A 16,003-nucleotide genomic window follows, 5' to 3' on the forward strand; every position below is an offset into this window, starting at 1 on the left:
CCTATTTCTATTTTTTTATACAGTTTACTACCGCTTTAATGAATGGCTGAACTGAAACCATATGAGTGTAAATGGATAACGAGATTCTGTCAAAGTGGGAATGACACAAAATCCTGTTGTAGCAGCGGGGGGTCAGGAATCCGACACACACAGACGCATTGGTTGCTAAAAAAGGCTGTAGCTGGGGCTTCGAACACGGTACCTACTCGAGAGGGACTACATGCACACACAGGGCCTTCGGCCCTGTAGAAGCTTTATAATAGTACTTGTTTCAGCTTTATAACAGTCACAATAGATGAATGTTTGGCACAATGTAGAACAAGACGGATTAAGCACGGCTCTTGGTAGTGTAATTTACTGTAATGTCACCAGAGGAAGGCCTCTACTGGAGGGGTGGAGGGATCTGGTATAGTTACACTGTTCTGGCTCACTAGGGAGGAATTTCAGAAGGTTCTTGCCGCATTGGACAGTGTTCCCTACACTGTCTCTACTCACTAGGAACCTTTCCCTGTGCTAAGCACTGTTCTTAACTAGCAGTTTCCTTATCCTAACCAGCCACTTGTTGAAAGCGCACCCAAATTACATGGGATCCCCTAATTAAAAGCTCCATCATTAGGATGGCTGCCTGAACTGTCCTGGGAACAGGCTCCCCTTTCCCTGTAGCAAAGCAGAACACCCCCTGCGCATAAGTGTGATGGCATAGGCGTGCGCAGGGGGTGTGCCTGGGTACACCCTAATCACTACGTGCAGTGCCATTTGCCCCTACTGCCCAGGCTTCCCCCAGGTTGCATCTCCCCTTCCCCAAAGCAGTGCAGCTGGCTTCCCTCCTCTCCTCTCCCTCCAGGTGCTGCGTGGGATGTTTCAGGATGGAGAGCTGGGGAAGAGGCTAGTGAATATGTCATTTACCACCCCCTTCTTTTTCTAAATGAACACAGTGAAAACACTCACTCGCTGCACTCATTCATAACTGAAGCATAGTAAACTGTGTTTACCATGTCTCAATTTGTGAATGAACAGGAAGCAGCTCAGCACAGAGAACTTTCAATTCATTCATTGTCCAGGGCAGCTGAGACTGCAGAGAAAGGCATGTGTGGGGTGTATACCCTAATGCAATAGGCTGCACACCCCTATGTGTGATAGTCTGACACCAATTTATCACACATTTACTTCTTGATAGAAAACAGGGATGTTCCACACTTTGAGGCCCTCTTAGGACTAGAGGTGCCCTGATACCTTCCTCTAAAAAACACAAAGAAGAGATGGCGCCCTGGCCTAGCATGTTATCCCAATAAATCATTTATTGATAAACCAAAATGAATATACTCACAAACACTATGATAAACTAAGCCCATCATAGTAAGCATCAACATCAAACTTGCTCGATCCACTGCACATGCTCCTTAGCTTGGAAGGACACCGCCTCGATCCTAACTGGCTTACACGTTTTGAGGGTTGTACCCTCTTCCTCCTAAACGGCTTGGGTCTGAGGAAGAGGGTACAACCCCCGAAACATGTAAGCCAGTTAGGATCCAGGTGGTGTTTTCTTGCCCTGTAGCCTTGGCACAGTACCACCTACAAGAAGGAAGTATACATGCACCTGCCTACAAGTCTTCTGGCAGATTCTTTGCATTACAGCAGCTTTTATTGGTGTGAGCATCAGGAGAGATAATTATCTACTATCTTCTTACAGGAAACAAATTTATTCCCCCTTTTTTTTTATAGAGACAGGGTCTCTTTAATAGAGCTGATCGGAGGAGACTGGACTTGGGTTGTACTTATCAAAAGGCATTTCACATGACTTCCGGAGCCCCACTCATGGCCAACAGCAAGGCTCAGCAGCAGTGATATCATTCCACGGTTCTGTTCTGAGATGCCGGACTCAAGGCTACTTGCCACATCTCCATCACACCTCCTTAGTAAGTCAAGGAATTTATTTTGGGTTGTCTATTTGCTTTTCAAATATTTAGAAGGAGCGTATGAGTAAACACTTTAGCGGCGCACAGCAATTTTTTTTTTTTATAGTATAAACTATAGATATAATTTGCTATTAAATAACATTTCTAATCATATGAAGTTAATAACAAGAGTCCCCCTTTACATCAGGTTCCACAGAGTTCCCCTTTTACATCTGAATCCACAGAGTTCCCCTTATAGATCTGAACTTGCAGAGTTCCCTTTCACTGTAAGGGGGGACTCTGCAGACTCTGATGTAAGGGAGAACTCTGGGGACTCTAACAGAAGGGATGCTCTGGGAACCCTGATTTAAGAGGGAACACTGATAACTCTGATGTACGGAGAGGACTCTGATGTAAGGGGAAACACTGTGGCCTCTGGTGTAAAGGGGAACTCTGATGTAAGGGGTGCTCTGCGAACCCTTCAGCATAGGTCAAATTGAGTACTAGGCCTTATGCACACTGGACGTTATAACAAAATGCCAGTAGTGTTAGCTGTAGAAAGCTGTAGCTGTAGAATGAGTTTTTCAGTTTTTTTACAGTAGCATTTTTCCAGCATTTTTTAGCAAAACTATACTCCCACCAAGGCTTATGGCTCAAAAATGCTGATAAACACGGAATAGCCGCATTTTTCAGCTGTTATCATAATTGGAGTGTTTTTACAGCTAAAAAAACTCCTTTCAAAACCCACTAGTTCTGGGTTATTTTCCAGCTAGAAAACCTCCCTGCCAAAAAACGCTGATAACAGCCTATGTGTCCATGGACACATAGTATAACATGCTGGGGAGTTTATTGGTTGAAGAAAAAAACGCCTGAAGCCAAAAACGGCAGCTGTAAAAAATGGCCAGTGTGCATGAGGCCTTAAGAAGCTGCTCAGACACAAAACGCATTAGCGACTTGAGGCGATTCAGTTCGCATTTGCAGCGCTTTACAAATCATTCATTCATTCACACATGACCGTTTTTCCCGTTGGAATAAACTCTGAAGGTTCTGCTGAAACTGTCTTGCCTACACATGATCACACCAAAGTCCGACCGTTTAGAACACGGTGACGTACGACGGGACTAGGAAAAGGAAGTTCAGTAGCGAGTAGGAATTCCGTCGAAAAGATTTAAAACATGTTCTATTTCTAGGTCCGTCAGAATTTTTGAAAAAAAAAGTCAGATGAGGCCCACACACGATCGGAATGTCTGATGAAAAGATTCCGTCTGACTTTTCCTGTCAGAAAGTCCAACCGTGTGTACGCGGCATTAGGCATTTTCTGGCTGAAAAAACCCCCCAGAACTAAAGGAGTTTTTTTAACTGTAAAAACGCTCTTACTCTGATAAAAGCTTAAAAATGTGGTTATTCAGCGTTGAACATAAGCTTTTGTGGGAGTATAGTTTTGCTAAAAAAACGCTACAGCTAAAAAAAACGCTACTGCAAAAACACTGCAAAGCTCATTCTACAGCTACAGCTTTCTACAGCTGACGCTACTGGCTTTTTTATAACGTCCAGTGTGCATGAGTCCTTAAAGAAAATTTCTGGTGTTACTACAATTTTGAAGATTATAAGGTGGTCAGGTCTTATAGACCTATAGTACAAAATCTTTCCCATCTGTGGCTGGATTTATGGGCCATACAGATAATATATAGAAGATCTGGCAGCATACACCAAGGGCAGGCCACCACCATAGGAGGAAAATTGACTGTGTAGGCAAGATCTGATCACCCATCGGTAGTTGGGGCAGCTGGCACTGCCATAGTCACTAAAGCATGGTTCATATGAAAAGAACAGCAAACCTTGGTAAATTACCTTTTGAAACTTGGGGCTGCTAATCATTGGGGGTAAGGGAAGAGGGTAAAAACCAGTAAGTCTGCAAATACTGTATGAACTATAGGTTGGACTTGATGGACTTGTGTCTTTTTTCAACCTCACCTACTATGTAAGGAAGGGATGGGGTGGGTAGAAGAACCAAACCATACTGAGAGCTGAAAATGCAGGGGAAATATTAAAATGCAGAACAGAAAGAAAAAGAAATGGGGGCATAAGAAGAGATAAAAAGAAGACAGAATATACGGGGCAAGGTGGGTAAAGAGCAAAAGCAGGGAAAAGAGTGGAAGGAAGAATGGAAGTAGGGGAGAAAATGAAAGGTAAAGTGATGGCTCCAGAAGTGGAATGGAAAAGAAAAGGCTGATTTGGGGACAAACAGACGTTTCTTTGCTGTTCTCAGTGAAACATCTACCAGCAATGGATAACCTGACACACTGGTAGAAAATAGGAGGCAAAGCTCCTGGGCTTCAGAGCTAGCATGCAAAAGCGCCAATAGAGCTGTGTTGAGAGCGTGCACCATGAGCACTCCCAGCACAGTGACCGGCGTCTAACGAGAACCTTCAGAGCCAGGGACAGCTGATATCCGTCTGCATAGAGTGGGTTGCAAGGCATAGTGAGTGTAATGTAAGGTAGATTCATGGGTGCCGGACACTTATTATTATTTATTTTCTGTTAAACAGAACAGTGGGAGAGAGGGTTTAGGGCCAGGAAACCCTTAGGAAGTTGCAATGTTAATTAGCAGACTCCGAGACTTCTACAGGTAGACAGCCATGCAGGGAAAGGCATCCAGCAAGACACCACATCTGCATGTGTAGGAGTGCTGTCTCCTATGGCAACAGTCGTAGAACAGTTCCTAACACAGATTGTAACAAACTCCTTTACTTTTATACAGTCACTTCTTGTAGACTCTCAGTCCACTGAGCTCCCAGTCTCTCTCACTAGACTTGCTGATTCACTGCCACTGAATCCTTTGAGCTCTTCTAATCTTCTTACTTTAGTATCTTCCTCAAGCATCACCCCTGCTGGGTCCCTGGCTTGGCACTCCAGATATTCTTCAAGCATCACCGGACTTGCTGGGTCCCTGGCTTGGCACCTGCTGAAGCTTCCCGATTCTTCACCGTCCCCGGTTGATGAGAATACTGCTCCAGTACTTGCTTCAACTACTCACTGTGGTCCCTGGTAACAAGGTGGTTGATCCCTTAGTGGCAACAGCTTCCCCTCTACCTCCGACCACAAAAGGGTTCTCTGGCCGGCAGAACCGTCACTTCTGGTTGGACTGCAAGCCCCAATCCCAACCCTACGCTGCTCTCCTGCTTCTAGATAGGCCCTCAGAAAGCCTAGCAGCCAGATGTGGCTGGGATAGGCCCAAACTCCGCCTTAGCAGCCCGGGCAGCACAACACACATCCACCCAGACAGCCATCCAGGTGGCACACAACCGCAATCACCTGACCTCACCCAAATAAATAGGCTCTCCCAGCACGCCAAGGGACACAAGAAAATCCCTGCCCATTGGCTGAGATACCCTATCTATTCCTAATCTGTCCTTGCAATGCCCTTGTCTTATCTAATATCACCAGATACCCGGCCATCTAGTGACAGAAAAGAGAAGTGCAGTAATTCCAAACTTAGGATGAAATCAATTGATCCATAGCAATTCGCCAAGGCAACTATACCTGGCAGGTAAATTTAAGAGCAACCCTGCCTAAACATCAGAGTGCTACATCCTCCCCCTGAGTACAAAACTACGTCTCGGAGTTTGCAGAAAAAAATATTTTGAATATTTAAAGGCAGACATGAGCAATTACCTTACTTCCTAACTATCTATCTAATATATACAGTGATGAGAGGGTATAAAGGGTTAGTGTTGTTGTCAGGTTGGATCATGGTCTCTCCTTGTCCAAGGAAGATGCAGCAATACCTGAAAGAGAGATAAACAGCAATGCAAATGCATCCTATCCTATAATAACAGTGCAATATATATATATATATATATATATATATATATATATATATATATATATATATATATATGTGTGTGTGATTAAATGGTTCTTAGTTGTCCTCAGCCGAAAACAGCATAGTAGTGTAAATACACCCTATAATATATCTACATTATACACATCATGAAAGCGGGCCCCATTCTCGGCCGAGAATGCCACCCCCTTTTTCTGATCAAAAACAAACTTCCCTAATGTTTCATCAAGCTATAGTCCTGATGCATGGATTAGTCCGTTATTCACAGAGAAGGTAAGAATTTGCCCCTTTGCCACAGCTCATTCTACCTATTTAACTACACACCCAGTGTCCATGATGTGTCACAGTCCATTAACTTTCACTCAGGGTGAACAATACTTCCCAGCAGTTACCCTTCTTCTTTAGGGGTAACTCCAGGGACAAAGAAGTACAGCTGCATTCAGATAACAAGCAGCCAGGCCATGGTGCAAGGGACCGCACTTCGGGACATAGGTCCCCTTGCAAGGATGTCCTCAATCTGTCCGTATGACAGCCAGGGACTGAGAAGATTTTCTTCATCAATTGGAGAAACAACAACCTGCAGAAGATTACAGGTCACTTTTCAGAGTGAAACACCCCGACAGCTTCAGTCACTAGCCAACATGGCTCAGGTGGGCACCCCCTACATCTGCTGTCCAGCACAATCTCAGCACTACAGCCCTGGAGCTTGCGTGCAGAAGCGAACGCATACGTGAGTAGCACTCGCATATGAAAACGTGTGAAAACACATGTGAGATATCGCCGCGATCGGTAGAGTGAGAGCAAAAATTCTAGCCCTAGACCTCCTCTGTAACTCAAAACATACAACCTGTAGAATTTTTTAAACGTCGCCTATGGAGACGCAATTTTGAAGCGTGACATGTTGGGTATCAATTTACTTGGCGTAACATTATCTTTCACAAAATAAAAAAATGGGCTAACTTTACTGTTGTCTTATTTTTTAATTCAAAAAAGTGTATTTTTTCCCAAAAAAGTGCGCTTTTACCACTGCGCAAATACGGTGTGACAGAAAGTTTGCAAAACGACCGCAATTTTATTCTCTAGGGTGTTAGAAAAAGAATTATAATGTTTGGGGGTTCTAAGTAATTTTCTAGCAAAAAAATGTTTTTAACTTGTAAACAACAAATCTCAGAAAGAGGCTCGGTCTTTAAGTGGTTAAGTAGGCAGGACTGACGAGCAGGATATCATCAACAGGTGAGTAACTGTGGAGAGATAGGAGCTGGCAATTAGCCGACAGCTGAGTGGCCAGCTTTGAGAAGGAAGGGCTGAGCCCAGCCCTGACAGTGAGCCAGTATATAGGGATATAGATACCCATATTCTTCCGCCACTTTCTTTATAACGATCCGCTGCACTTTAGACAGCCGAGGTAAAGTTCAAGGGTCTCCGTACCCGGGCAGGACCCGTGCGTCTGGAGCACAATGAACCAAGTACCCAGCAACAATATCTGGCTTATAATCAGGCTTGGTTACAGGCATTAGCTTGGTAGGATGAACTTTGGGGACCCATCGAGGCCAACGGTCCTCCTCAAAAGATTTGGTAATGTTTATCAGCGGGGCTGTATTAGCAGACAGCTCAATTTTCACACTAGTGGCCATGGCAATGGGAACTTCATCCTACTTCACTCATCTGCTCCTCATCACTTTCGCTCCACTTTCCTGTCCAAGATAGAGTGTCCGAGAACAGTTCATCCAACAGGAGGAGCAGCTTCCTGCATGACTCGGGTGATGGCAGGTGGACTCATGTTATCACTCTCAGCCAGGATAGCAACATTGTTGTCCCAATCGGCCTGTAATATTCGGGGAAGTTGGGCTGGTGCAACTACTTCGAGCAGGTATTCCTGCAACGTCCACAGACGATCCAAGGCCTCAGATGCGTGGCCAGACTGGAACTTCCCGCAGATCAGTCCCAAGGCCTCATAGCTGCCAGCCGTGTACAGGGCAAGATTACCCTTCGGTATCTACCGCACTCCGGTGTCAGTCAGAACAGGTTTAGACTCACTCAGGCTGAAACCAACACCCGGAGCATACTTTCTCCAATCCACCATCTCGCTTCCATACTGCGCCATCTTTCTCTTCAACCCACAACCAGGCAGACGTGGCAGCACTTCCTTATCCTCCTTTGCAGAGCGGGAACTCCTCCCCCTGCCAATGGATTGGTGCAGATTAGGGATGAGTCCGATGTTCATGTCAAATGTACCGAACATTATGGGGCATTCACAGGAAATTCGAGCGCCTGCGAAATGCCCCATAATGAACGGCGAGCACGTCAATGCATTGCGAGATCCTAGTGCATTGACGGCTGCTGATTGGCCAAAGCATGTACCTGACCTGCATGCTTTGGCCAATCACAGCGTGCTCTGCTGTGAGAGCCATGATTGGCCAAAGGCAGGGTGGCTTGGCCATGGCTCAGGGGGCTGAGTCCATGCCCCACACTATGTAAGGCTGCTTACACGGCAGCTGTACATAGTTTTATAAATGAGAACAGCAAAATTATATTTGTAAAGAAAAAAATGTAATTGAAAACTGCTCACAACTGTAAGGTATTGCCGGATCTTGGCAATATACATAAAAATCATTGGAAAAATTGAAAAAAAAAACGGATTTGGATTTTATGGAGAACCCCGCTCCAAAATTAAAAAAAAAAAATATGGCGTGGGGATCTCCTCCAAAATCCATATCAGACACTTATCCGAGCACGCAACCTGGCAGGCCGCAGGAAAAGGGGGGGTTACCGCACCAGGCCACATGCCCTCAACATGGGGAGGGTGTTGTACCCTCTGTACATTGTACCCCTACACATTCACCAAAAAAAGTGTCAAAATGGTAAAAATGACAGGAGACAGTTTGGGCCAAGACCTTTATTTATAAAAAAAAAAAAAAGTGTCCCGCGATGTAACAATCTTCGGTGACAGCGCCGACGACCCGAGAAAAAAAACCTGAAAAACTCCACCTCGATAGAAGGCTTCCCGTGACTGCAGGCTTTTTGCAATGACAGCTGTTATATAGCTGAGGGTGGGGCCACCCGGTGATGTAAACGGTGACCCCGCCCCCTCTGACGTTATGTGACATTGCGGGACACTTTTTAATTTTTTTTTAAATAAAGGACTTGTCCCAAACTGTCTGTCATTTTTACCATTTTGACACTTTTTTTTTTGTGAATGGGTAGGGGTACAATGTACCCGATACCCATTCACATAGGAGGGGGGCCGGGATCTGGGGGTCCCCTTGTTAAAGGGAGCTTCCAGATTCTGATAAACCCCCCACCCGCAGACCCCAACTACCGCGGTAAGGGTTATGGGGAAAAGGCCCTTGTCCCCATCAAAACACCCGCCCCATGTTGAGGACACGTGGCCTGGTATGATTCAGGAGGGGGGGCGCTCTCTCACCCCCCTCTTTTTCTGTGGCCTGCCAGGTTGCCTGCTCGGATAAGGGTCTGGTATGGATTTTGGGGGAGACCCCCACACCATTTTTTTGGGGCGTGGGGTTTCCCTTAAAATCCATCCACATGAAGGGTCTGGTATGGATTTTGAGGAGGGACCCCACACAATTTTTTTTTTACATTATGGCGAAGGTTTCCCCTTAATATCCACAGAGGCCTGGTATGGATTATGGGGGGACCCCCACGCAATGTTTTTTAAAAATTTTGGTGCAGGGTTACCCTTAATATTCATACCAAGACCCAAAGGGCCTGGTAATGGACTGAGTGGGGGGGGAACCCATGCCATTTTTAAAAATGATTTTTATGTATATTGCCGGGATCCGACAATTCATTACAGCCGCGAGCAGTTTTAAATGACATTTTTTGCTTTAGAAATGTCATTTTGCTGTGGTACTGTTCTAAACACGGGAAAGATGTACTACTTTACAGGCATACTAAGGACACCCTCAGGCACGATATTTAACCACTTCCCTACCGCGCATAGTCATATGATGGTGGCAGGAACCCTTTGTCCCTCCGCGCCGCCGTCATATGACATCTTTCAGTTCCTGAGCCTCTAGGGGGCGCGTGCCTGCCGCGTCACTAGGCACCCGATGCGCGTACCCAGCGGCCGCGATGTCCGCCAGGCACCCGCGATTACCCGTGAACACAGCAGGACCATGGATCTGTGTGTGTAAACACACAGATCCATGTCCTGTCAGAGGAGAGGAGACCGATGTTGTGTTCCCAGTACAGAGGAGCACTGATCGGTCTCCTCCCCTTGTGAGTTCCCGCCCCCTACAGTTAGAATCACTCCCTAGGAAACATAATTAACCCCTCAATCACCCCCTAGTGTTAACCCCTTCACTGCCAGTCACATTTACACAGTAATCAGTGCATTTTTTATAGCACTGATCGCTGCATAAATGTGAATGGTCCCAAAATAGTGTCAAAAGTGTGGTGCCGCAATATCGCAGTCACGATAAAAATCGCAGATCGCCATTACTAGTAAAAAAAACAAAAACACATTTTTTCCTCAGTTTAGGCTCAGTTTAGGCTGATATGTCGGGCGGCACAGTGATGTAGTGGGTAGCACTCTCACCTAGCAGTGAAAAGGGTCGCTCCTTTGAATCCCAACCAGGACACTACCTGCCTGGAGTTTGGATGTTCTCCCTGTGTCTGCGTGGGTTTCCTCCGGGTACTCCGGTTTCCTCCCACACTCCAAAGACATGCTGGTAGGTTAATTGGCTTCTGTCCAAAAACTGGCCCTAGTATATGAATGTGAGTTGGGGACCTTGGATTGTAGGCTCCTTGAGGGTAGGGACTGATGTGAGCGTGTACTCACTCAGGTTGAACTGGATGGACTGGTGTCTTTATTCAACCTTACTAACCATGTAACTATGTATTCTTCTACATATTTTTGGTAAAAAAAAAAAAAAATCGCAATAAGCGTATATTGATTGGTTTGGGCAAAAGTTATAGCGTCTACAAAATAGGGGATACATTTATGGCATTTTTATTGTTGTTTTTTTAATGGGATATTTGTTATAGCAAAAAGTAAAAAATAGTGTTTTTTTTCAAAATTGTCGATCTTTTTTTGTTTATAGCGCAAAATATAAAAACCGCAGAGGCGATCAAATACCACCGAAAGAAAGCTCTATTTGTGGGGGGAAAAAAAATTATCAAAATTTCATATGGGTACAGTGTTGCCTGACTGCGCAATTGTCATTCAAAGTGTAACAGCGCTGAAAGCTGAAAATTGGTCTGGGCAGGAAGGGGGTGAAAATGCCCGGTATTGAAGTGGTTAAAGGAATATTTCATTTCTTTGTTTCACTTGAAGCATTATTAAAATCACTGCTCCTGAAAAAACGGCTCTTTTTAAAATTTTTTTGCATTGATAAATGTCCCTTGGGGCAGGACCCGGGTCCCCAAACACTTTTTATGGCAATAACATGCATATAAGCCTTTAAAATTAGCACTTTTGATTTTTCATGTTCGTGTCCCATAGACTTTAACAGTGTTCGCACAAATTTTTTGCCTGTTCGCAAGTTCTGGTGTGAACCGAACCGGAGAGTGTTCGGCTCATCCCTAATGCAGATACTTTCTGGAAACTTTAGCACCTGCCTTCTTCACACTGCGGTGTGCCAAAATGGTAATGGAGTCTGTTCTAACCCTCACAGTGCTGGCGAAAAGTGTCAAAAGACCAGGCTGATCCTCTCCCATGAGCAATGAGACTTGTTGGGTCTTCCCCACGTTGCCAGAATGCACACTAACACAGTCTATGAGAAGTACTGATGTTACTTGCCACCTTCCCACAGAGCCAGACGAAATCCTGACGGAAGCTGTAGCCGATTGCTATGGGTGACTGCTGTGAGGATAACGCCTTTGCCCCACATTGGATGCCTAATGTAGCAAGGTCCCAGGTCTCCTTTAGTCTAATGAGAACCTTCAGAGCCAAGGACAGCTGACATCTGTCTGTATAGAGTGAGTTGCAAGGCATAGTGAGTGTAATGTAAGGTAGATTCATGGGCGCCAGACACTTCTTGAATGCAAAGACATTTATTTTCTCTTGAACGGAACTTTGGGAGAGAGGGTTTAGGGCCAGGACACCCTTAGGAAGTTGCAATGTTAATTAGCAGACACCGAGACTTCTACAGGTAGATAGCCATGCAGGGAAAGGCATCCAGCAAGACACCACATCTGCATGTGTAGGAGTGCTGTCTCCTATGGCAACAGTCTTAGAACAGTTCCTAACACAGATTGTAACAAACTCCTTTACTTTTATACAGTCACTTCTTGTAGACTCTCAGTCCACTGAGCTCCCAGTCTCTCTCACTAGACTTGCTGATTCACTGCCACTGAATCCTGTGAGCTCTTCTAATCCTCTTACTTTAGTATCTTCCTCAAGCATCACCCCTGCTTCCCTGCTGGGTCCCTGGCTTGGCACTCCAGATATTCTTCAAGCATCACCGGACTTGCTGGGTCCCTGGCTTGGCACCTGCTGAAGCTTCCCGATTCTTCACCGTCCCCGGTTGATGAGAATACTGCTCCAGTACTTGCTTCAGCTACTTACTGTGGTACCTGGTAACAAAGTTGGTCCCTTAGTGGCGACAGCTTCCCCTCTACCTCCAACCACAACAGGTTCTCCGGCCAGCAGAACCGGCACTTCTGGTTGGACTGCAAGCCCCAATCCCAACCCTGCGCTGCTCTCTTGCTTCTGGATAGGCCCTCAGGCAGTCTAGCAGCCAGATGTGCCCGGGATAGGCTCAAACTCCGGCCTAGCAGCCCGGGCAGCACAACATACGTCCACCCAGACAGCCATCCAGGTGGCACACAACCGCAATCACCTGACCTCACCCAAATAAATAGGCTCTCCCAGCACGCCAAGGGACACAAGAAAATCCCTGCCCATTGGCTGAGATACTCTATCTATTCCTAATCTGTCCTTGCAATAGCTTGTCTTATCTAATGTCACCAGATACCCAGCCATCTAGTGACAAAAGAGAGAAGTGCAGCAAATCCAGACTTAGGATGAAACCAATTGATCCCTAGCAATTAGCCAAGGCAACTATACCTGGCAGGTACATTTAAGAGCAACCCTGCCTAAACATCAGGGTGCTACATCATGTATAGAATGCATTAAGTTAAAAACCTTCTGCCTTTAGAATCACTTTAAAATGTCATTAAAGTGGAAGTAAACTTCCATCTTTTGCTTTTACCCATAGGTAAGCCTATAAAAATGCTTACCTATAATGCTTACCTATAGGTAGTGTAAATATCTCCTTAAACGTGCACCATATAGGAGATATTTAGTTTACATGCAGCCAGTGACATCACTGATTTATGCACTCTGAAGAAACGGCCGCCTGTGCCATAAACGGTGGCTCCCGCACACGCGTGGGAGTGATGTCATCGCGGCTCCGGCCAGTCACAGAGCCAGAATCCGCGAACCCCGACGCAAGATGGGTGAAGATGAGAGTGCCTGCAGCGCTGACATCTCGGTGCTGGAAGAGCTTTGTTTTAAGGTAAGTTTAACATAATGTGCTAGTATGCGATGCAGGCACAAAAAAAAAAAAAATTGTTTACAACCGCTTTAAACCCATGAACATTGCTTTATAACAGAATGTGTACAAAACCACCAAAGCATTTGTTTTGTGTAGCGTGAAATATACCTGGTTGATCCTTCCTTCAGCTGTCCCTCCCATCTTATCTGTGTCCCCATTGCAGGCTGAGATTGTATAGACTAGATGGTTTCCTCTACTGAGCATGCTCATATTTAAGTTCCCCTCTAAGCCCTTCACTTCCTCCTTTTTGTTATAGAGTCACACGTGGGTGTATACATATCCTCCTCCATGTCCTCCTGTTGCCAAACACTATGGGGAACGGGATATAGTATTGCTGATTGATTACATTCACTAAGAAACTCACAAAAAAGCTTAGTTTTAATCTAAATCAGTATTAAATATATCAAATGTATTTGCTAATACCTGCAAAGTAAAAATAGAGATTTGGATCTGTTTGAACAAAATGAAAACTAGTGCCAGTCATCTCTAACTCTGCCTACTCCATATTAATGCACAAAAAACATACATTGTAGACTCATGGTGTAACACTCTAATCAGCTAATTAACTCAAAATACCTGTAAAGGTTTCCTGAACCTTGGTCTCCCAGTCATGTTCAGTAGGTTACACAATTACGGGGAAGACTGCTGACTTGACAGTTGTCTAGAAGACAGTCATTGGCACCCTCCACAAGGAGGGTAAGTCACATTTGTAGAACCAATGTCACCCCTACAGTGGTAATCAGAATACCACCATTAGACAACTAAGAAGATATTTGGGTCAAGTTTTGCCAAGTGGCAGTAGACCCAGAACTATGCAGGCACCATCAAATGGGAGGTCAATCTGCCACATTTCAAGGAACCCCTAGCAATCTCTGGAGGAACCCTAGGGTTCCACAGAACCCTGTTTGAGAAAGACTGCTGCTATTTTTTTTTTCTTTTTTTACAAGTGCAGTTGAAGCTGTCTTTATTTTAGACAAAAGATAACTGAGTGGTTAGTATGTGTAGATGTCAAATACATGGGGTCTACTGTGTAGATATCATGACTTCTTCTCTGGCATCATCACAACTCTTGGATGTTGTACCCATGTGCAGGGCTTTCTTTCCTACGTGTTCAGGAGCAAAAGTAGTGGACACTGTAGGACAGATTTTCTCAAAGGTTTTATCCTGGAGGAACCCCTAAAATAACTTTAGGAAGGTCTCAGGGATGCTTACTAAAAATGAAGGGGGAGGGAGGTACATAGAGAAAATGCCCCTTATATTGCTGGTCAGTAGAAACAAAGTCAAACTTACTGTGGTAATCAGAAGGCCACCATTACATACAACTAAAAAGATATTTGGGTCAAGTGGCAGTAGACCCAAAACTATGCAGGCAGCATCAAATGGTAGGTCAATCAGCCACAGTTCAAGGACTCCCTAGAAACCTCTGGAAGAATCCTGGTTAAGTAAAACTTCTGTAGGTTATGGCAGCATCACCAGAGTATGAGGTGGAGCCATAGGCTAACTGATATGTGCATTTGCAAAAGCAGAGCTAAATTAGTTTAAATTTATGGGCACCTCATGGCTGCAGTTCCTTTTTAACACTAACTTTAACCCTTGCTGTTTGCATTTCCATTCTACCCATTACCTTCTGCGTTTTTTTTTGTTTTTTTTTTAAAGTGGACCTGAACTCAAATTAATTTTTGTTATGTTATAAGGAACATCCAGAAGTGTTAATTGTGCTTGAACAGTACATGGAAAGATCTGTCTTAAAGAGGAAGTAAACCGTAGTTTTTTTTTTTTTTTTCTGACCTGTAAAGTAAAGCCATAATGTGCTAGTATGCACTGCATACTAGCACATTATGTGAAGCTTACCTGCAAATGAAGCCCTCCACCAATGTGTTGTCACCGCTGGAGGCCGCATCCATCTTCACCCGTCTTCCGTTCGGGTCTGCGGACTCTGGCTGTGTGACTGGGAGCTGCTGGTTATGGCACAGGTGGCCATTCCTTTAGAGCGCACGTGCGGGTGACTTCATTGGTTACATATAGTGCCTTGAAAAAGTATTCATACTCCTTGAAATTTTTCAAATTTTGTCATGTTACAACCAAAAACGTAAATTTATTTTATTGGGATTTTATGCGATAGTTCCAGGGACATGCAATTAGTGGACCTCCAGCTGTTGCAGAACTACAAGTCCCATGAGGCATAGCGAGACTCTGATAGTCACAAGCATGACATCCAGAGGCATGATGGGACTTGTAGTTTTGCAACAGCTGGAGGTCCGCTAATTGCATATCCCTGCGATAGACCAACACAAAGTGACACATAATTGCGAAGTGGAAGGAAAATGATAAATGGTTTTCATCATATTTTACAAATAAATATGTGAAAAGTGTGGCGTACATTTGTATTCAGCCCCCTTTACTCTGATACCCCTAACTAAAATCTAGTGGAACCAATTGTCTTCAGAAATCACCTAATTAGTAAATAGAGTCCACCTGTGTGTAATTTAATCTCAGTATAAATACAGCTGTTCTATGAAGTCCTCAGAGTTTTTTTTTTTTTTTTTAATATTAATGCCCCGTACACACGGTCGGACATTGATCGGACATTCCGACAACAAAATCCATGGGACTATAAACGGGGCAGTAGCCAATAGCTTTCGTCTCTTAATTTATTCTGAGCATGCGTGGCACTTTGTGCGTCGGATTTGTGTACACACGATCGGAATTTCCGACAACGGATTTTGTTGTCGGAAAATTTTATA

This window comes from Aquarana catesbeiana, linkage group LG09, assembly GCF_042186555.1.
Source record: "Aquarana catesbeiana isolate 2022-GZ linkage group LG09, ASM4218655v1, whole genome shotgun sequence".
Classification (NCBI taxonomy): Eukaryota; Metazoa; Chordata; class Amphibia; order Anura; family Ranidae; genus Aquarana; species Aquarana catesbeiana.